Source organism: Canis aureus, chromosome 4, assembly GCF_053574225.1.
Source record: "Canis aureus isolate CA01 chromosome 4, VMU_Caureus_v.1.0, whole genome shotgun sequence".
In the NCBI taxonomy this organism is placed as follows: Eukaryota; Metazoa; Chordata; class Mammalia; order Carnivora; family Canidae; genus Canis; species Canis aureus.
The window spans coordinates 68,447,084-68,453,083 of record NC_135614.1 but is presented as its reverse complement, the minus strand read 5'-3'; the positions used below and the strand labels follow the sequence as shown (position 1 = coordinate 68,453,083).

At 40.6% G+C, this 6,000-nt stretch overlaps 1 long non-coding RNA gene across 1 annotated transcript; it reads right to left on the bottom strand.

Moving 5' to 3' along the window:
• Nucleotides 1-985: 985 nt before the first annotated feature.
• LOC144311927 (uncharacterized) lies at nucleotides 986-5,914 on the bottom strand. The gene is made up of 2 exons (XR_013377402.1): nucleotides 2,976-5,914; nucleotides 986-1,450 (listed from the first exon to the last, which is right to left on the bottom strand). It is a non-coding gene; the product is annotated as an uncharacterized LOC144311927 (long non-coding RNA).
• Nucleotides 5,915-6,000: the final 86 nt, after the last annotated feature.

The window sequence follows — 6,000 nt, the reverse complement described above, 5'->3', positions numbered from 1 at the left end:
TTTATTTATTCACAAGAGAGGCAGAGACATAGGCAGAGGGAGAAGCAGGCTCCCTGCAGGGAGCCTGATTCAGGACTCGATTTCAGGATCCTGGGATCACACCCTGAGCCGAAGGCAGACGCTCAACTGCTGAGCCACCCAGGTGTCCCTTCTTGAATGGTCTTGATAAAGAAAGGGCAAAGGGAGAGTAGACTGTGACATTTTCTTTAATTTTTTTTAAATTTATTTATTTATGATAGTCACAGAGAGAGAGAGAGAGGCAGAGACACAGGCAGAGGGAGAAGCAGGCTCCATGCACCGGGAGCCCGACGTGGGATTCGAGCCCGGGTCTCCAGGATTGCGCCCTGGGCCAAAGGCAGGTGCCAAACCGCTGCGCCACCCAGGGATTCCGACTGTGACATTTTCTAAACTTATTTCCAGCCCCATACAATTGGTGAAACAGAAGCAATTTTCCTGCTGTGGAGCAAATAATGTGTGTGCCTAAAAGATGAGGATGCATTATTTTGATGCTCAATTGAGATATGGTATAATTGCACCAACCTAATGGTCAGGTTTTACTCTTCTTCAGTGTGACCCCCGCCGGGCCCCAGGTATTATCCCACCTGTGCTCAGGGACAGGCGATCCGTGTACTTTTGCTCTGGCCTTATTCCTGCTGCCCTTTGCTGCCACAGCTACCAATGACCCCATGAAGTTGTTGCTCTGAGAGGCATAGACATCCTCTATTCTATTGGTGACAGCCCCCAGTGTCACCACTCGGGTCTCGTGAAGACACTGCTCTCCCCTCAGCTCTTCTTTCTGGAGCACAAAGCTGACCCTTCCCAGCTCTCCACAGCAGAACTGACTCCAGGTTGGAACTGCCTAACAGGAGCTCAACTGTTAAGAATCCGAGGGCAAAAGTGGAGCTGGGGGAAATGCATTCACCTCAGAGGTTTTTCTTATTTTAAACAAACCAGAATACACTTTTCCTCAAAATACAACTGATAGTTACTGGGCACCTCTTATGTATCAAGCACTGTGTTTTACGGTAAATCCTCGCAACAGTCTTTTTTTTTTGAATGATTTAAAACAGCACAAATGTATTACCTTAGAGTTCTGTAGCTCAGAGGTCTGAAATGAGTGTCCCTGAACTAAAATCAAGGTGTCTCCGGGACTGTATTCCTTCTGGAGATGATCCATTTCCTTGTCCTTTCCAGCTTCCAGAGGCTTCCCACATGCATGAGCTCACAGCCCTCCTCCCTCCAGCCTCTCAGCCAGCAAGAGTGGGTCGGGTTTTGTCACAGCACATCACAGTTCTTCTCTGAGACAGACTGTTCTTTGGGTGTCACATCTCCTTCTCTGGCTGCACAATCTTTTGAGATAGGTTTTCTTATCTCCATTTACAGATAAACAACCCAACATTCTGTATAAGGACTGCAACCAAGGTCTGCTCAGAACAATTCAGTGCTTTCTCTAACACATAATGCAACACAAACAAACAAACAAACAAACCAAAGATTAACAGTAGCTCTTAAAAAATAATACTCATTTTAAAATTTAATTCAACTTACAGTAATAAATTGAATGTGACATAGTTTTTAAATATCCCATAGTATTTCAGGAACGTTTAGTTTATTTTATTATTATTATTTTTTTTTAGGAACGTTTAGTTTATAAAAGATTCACATACAGTTTCTAAGTTGCATGTGTATGTTTTAAATAGCAATTTTTAACTCCATAAAAACTCATGCAAGATTATTAAAACTAATATTTTATTGGAATTATTTACATAACAGTTATTATGAGCATATTAGTTCCAGACTGTATATTTTCTGTGTCTTCACTGCCTGTAATTTCTCAGTCTGAAATATGAGAAAATTGGCCTGATTTAGGGATTTGGTTTGGAACTAGAAATGCTGAGTTTCCTCTTTTATCCCTAAAAAGAAACTTGAGCCCATTTTGGAGTGAGGAGCTAATTCTAACATTAAAAAATGCTGTGGTTGTGTTGAGGGCAAACCCAGTTGAAATAAGCCTTGTCCAGACACGTCCTCTCAGAGAATCAGTCTTGGAATTGTCACCTGTGATCCATAGGATTCAAATATCTGAAATACAGTATCTTCTATAATCAGTAAGATTTGCTCCACTGGTGTGAGATGTAAATACAATTAGATTTCTTTTATTTTTCCAATCAACTGATTGCAAATTAATTTTATTCACAACTAGAGCATTTCCTTCTCAAGACCTCTCTATCTCTTCCACCTGAATCGTCTGAGAATTCAGTGCAAAGCAGAGCACTCCTGCTTTCCAAACACCAGGTAGAGAGAGAGATTGGAGGCTACCAGCACCGATGCTGTGCTTGCTACCATAAGGTGTTGTTACTATATTCCGGATCTTGTATCCTTTATTAACAAGTTGGGCAGATATTCACGAAGCACCACCTATGTACCAGACAGTGGGCTACGCATCAAGAGTGTAGCTGGGAACTCACTAGACTTGGCTTCTGCCCTCATGAGCCTTTCCCAGTACTATGGAGTCCAGAGGATTACCAGCCCAGACACACAGACCAGCTTATGGAAATGCTCCGTGCTTTGGTTCCAGAGTTATGGCTCTCCTGGGTCACAACCAGGCTCAGACACTAACACTTAGTGGCAGGGCCTTGAGAGCTTTGGCTCTCAACCACACACTGAGGTAGAAAGAATCCACCTCCACACCAGACACCGAGTCTCTGTTATCAAACCTGAGTCATTAGCTAAAAAGAACCCTGCCCTTCAGATGAGTTTCTTTTAGTAGCAGTTGGTGCCTTGCCTGACACTGGGTTTTGGCAGGTTACTCTGACAGTTTTTCCTGACTCCCATTTTGGCAGTTCAGGTTAGAGTGTTGATCCCTCTTCCCAGATGCTCTGACCTCCTTGTGCCAACTGTATACTTCTTCCCCAGCGTGTCAGAAAGGGAGGGAGCAAGATCTTACTGTGACCTTTGCCTTCACCCTCTGATCTTACATTTATGCAGCAAATGGAAGCCACTCAGGAAACCCCTCACAGAACAACTGAGACCAGCGAATCACCTTGCAAGGTGACTCCGTTCCTGCCTAGAAAAAAAGAGGCTGAGATCACTGAAACCGTAACAGCATGGCATTCTCCAGAGAATTCTTAGACTTTATTTGCTTAATAAACATTGATATTTTTTGTTACTGAGATTTAATTGACATATAACATTGTATTCGTGTCAGATGCACAACATAATAATTTGATAGATGTATATATTGCAAAATGATCACCACAACACTCACCACCAAACATGTTACAATTTTTTTCCTTGTAACTAGAATCTTTAAGATCTACTTTCTTAGCAACTTTCAAATGCACAGTACAGTATTAACTATAGCCACCATGCTGTATGTTATATCACCGTGACTTTATTTTATAACTGGAATTCATACTTTTGGCTCCCTTCGCTCATTTCACTCATCCCCCACCCCTGTCTCTGGCAACCACGGTCTTTCTCTAAATCCTTGAGTTTGGGGTTATTTATATTCCACATACAAGTAAGATCGTATGTGATTATTTTTTAATTAGAGCAACATGGGACAAAGTGATGCCTTGGGGGTAGGGGTAGGAGGAGAGAAAGAAATAACAGTTTTCCATAAAAGCAAAATGTCTCTGTGTGTGTCATGTAGAATGTTATGTATAAATACAAAATATTTTATATATTTATGCTATTGCATGTTTTACTTATGAAATTTTGGTTGTCTGTCTGCTAACCCATAAAGTGCAGAAATGGGCATTTCTGACGTCTCTCACACAAATGTTCAAGTCACTAACCAAAACTGACAATGAAGTGAATCGAAGTTGGGCAAAAAGCTAAGCCTGTCAGCTTGCTGCTCACCAGTGTCTGTGATACTGATTCCTTTGCATTGAATCCTGTTCCTTCATCAATATGCTTGTGAGATGTGTCCATATTATTGCATGAATTATAGATTGTCCTTTCTCATTGATGGATAGTATTTCATTTTATGAATGTTACATTCTAAATCTTTCCATCCTACTGTTGATGGGCACTTAGGTAGTTTCCCATTTTCCGGCTGCTGTGAGCATTTTTTACGTGTATTTCGATGAATATATTCACTTAACTGGATATCACTTAAGTGTAGGATTTGGGGGCATAGTATAGGTATATAGTTAGTAGATACTTCCAGACAGTTTTCCAAAATGATTTTATTGATTTTCACCCCCTTGAGCACACAGAAGAGTTTTGATGGCTCCGCATCCTTGTCAACACTTGGTACTTTCATCTTTTTAATTTAGCCATTCTGGTAGGTCCAGAACAACTCTGAACGTAGAGAATCAAACAGGGACTCAGCTGTTTTCTTCACCCTTTATAATTCCCAAGGCCTCCATCATCCCATTCTCTTCCCAAACCTAGATTTTCTTGCAGATCATACAATCTGCCTGCACTGTGATCTGAGTTTAGCAAAATCAATCCATCAGAAACTCTTTCTTCTGCCCTCCCTCCTCTACAAAGAAGGTTCTTTAACTCACTGACACAGATCATTATGCTCTGGGAGAAAGATGAATAAAAATGGAGATCAAGTCCATTTTAAGGATAGGAAGGTGTCAGAGCTATAGGGAAGAGTTAAAGAATATGAATAAGAAAAGCTTGACGGGTGTCTGGGTGGCTTAGTCAGTTAAGCATCCAACTCTTGATTTTGGCTCAGGTCGTGATCTCAAGGTTGTGTGATAGAGCCCCATGTCTGGGTCTGTGCTTAGCTAGGAGTCTGCTTGAGATTCTCTCCCTTTCCCTCTCCCGCGTGCATGCTCGTGCAATCTCCTTCTCTCAATAAATAAATAAATCTTAAAAAAGAAAAGAAAAGAAAATCTTGAGAACATTAGAGCCCAGTCCCACTGGGTTTATTTAGTGTACTCTCCCAGGCCAGGTCTTGGTAAAATTTAACCCTTGGTACCCTCTCACTCTTCAGTAGAGGGTGGTTAGAGGAGGGCATGACCATTCTGTGGTGTCTTATTTTCATTGTAATTGGCCAAATGAGAGGTCACTTGCCTATATAAATTTTATCGGTAAATATTTACTGAGTGCCTACTAGGCGCTAAACCCTGGAATGAAGAAAGGGGTTATTTACTTGTTCAGTGATTAATGCAGAGATAGAATGACAACAAGATAGAAAAGCTACAATATGCCAATTAATCAAATTATCTGTCAGTGATTTATGAGAAAGAGTATAATCACAGCATTTAGGGTATGTTGTAATGAATTTGGAGTTCTCTAAAAGTTTACCAGAGGGAAAACATGTGTTTTTTAAAATGCTTTATCGGGACACCTGGCTGTCTCAACTGGTAGAGCACACGACTCTTGTTCTCAGGGTTATAAGTTTGAGCCCCATGTTGGGTGTAGAGATTACTAAAATAAAATAAAATCTTTGAAAAGAAAAAGTGCTGCGGTTGTCAAAAGAGCATCAAATTGGTTATATAAATTGTGAAAACATATGCCATAGTTCTATTTGTTCTGTAATAACATAAAAATCCAGATCTTACAAGGTGTACTAATGCCAGGTCACCTTTACCCGCCTTCCCACATTTGCTAGTCAAGTTTCTTGGTATGATGAGTGGAAGCATTCTAGATTATCTTCTAGCCAACCCAATTTGGACTGGAATACTTGGTGGATGTTTAATGGTTCATATTAAATGTTCATATTTCTATAAAATGGAAGATCCTCTTCAACTTAGATTAGACTGAAAGCTGCAGTAGTCTTCCCATCAAAAGGGGTAAATAAAAAACTTACCCACCCCCTCAGAGTGACCAGAACACAGAGGCAGCAAAGAGAAAGCTATTGTCTATGCTGATAGAAAGGCCTTTGCCAAATTTTAGGTATTTGGAGACAGAGACATTGCAGACGCTTTGCATATTAAAGGACACAACTCTCTCCAGCAAAAAAAAAAAAAAAAAAAAAAAAGGAAAAGAACCCTATTATTTGAAAAACTTAGAATTTTGAGCAGCTTCAGATGCACAAAC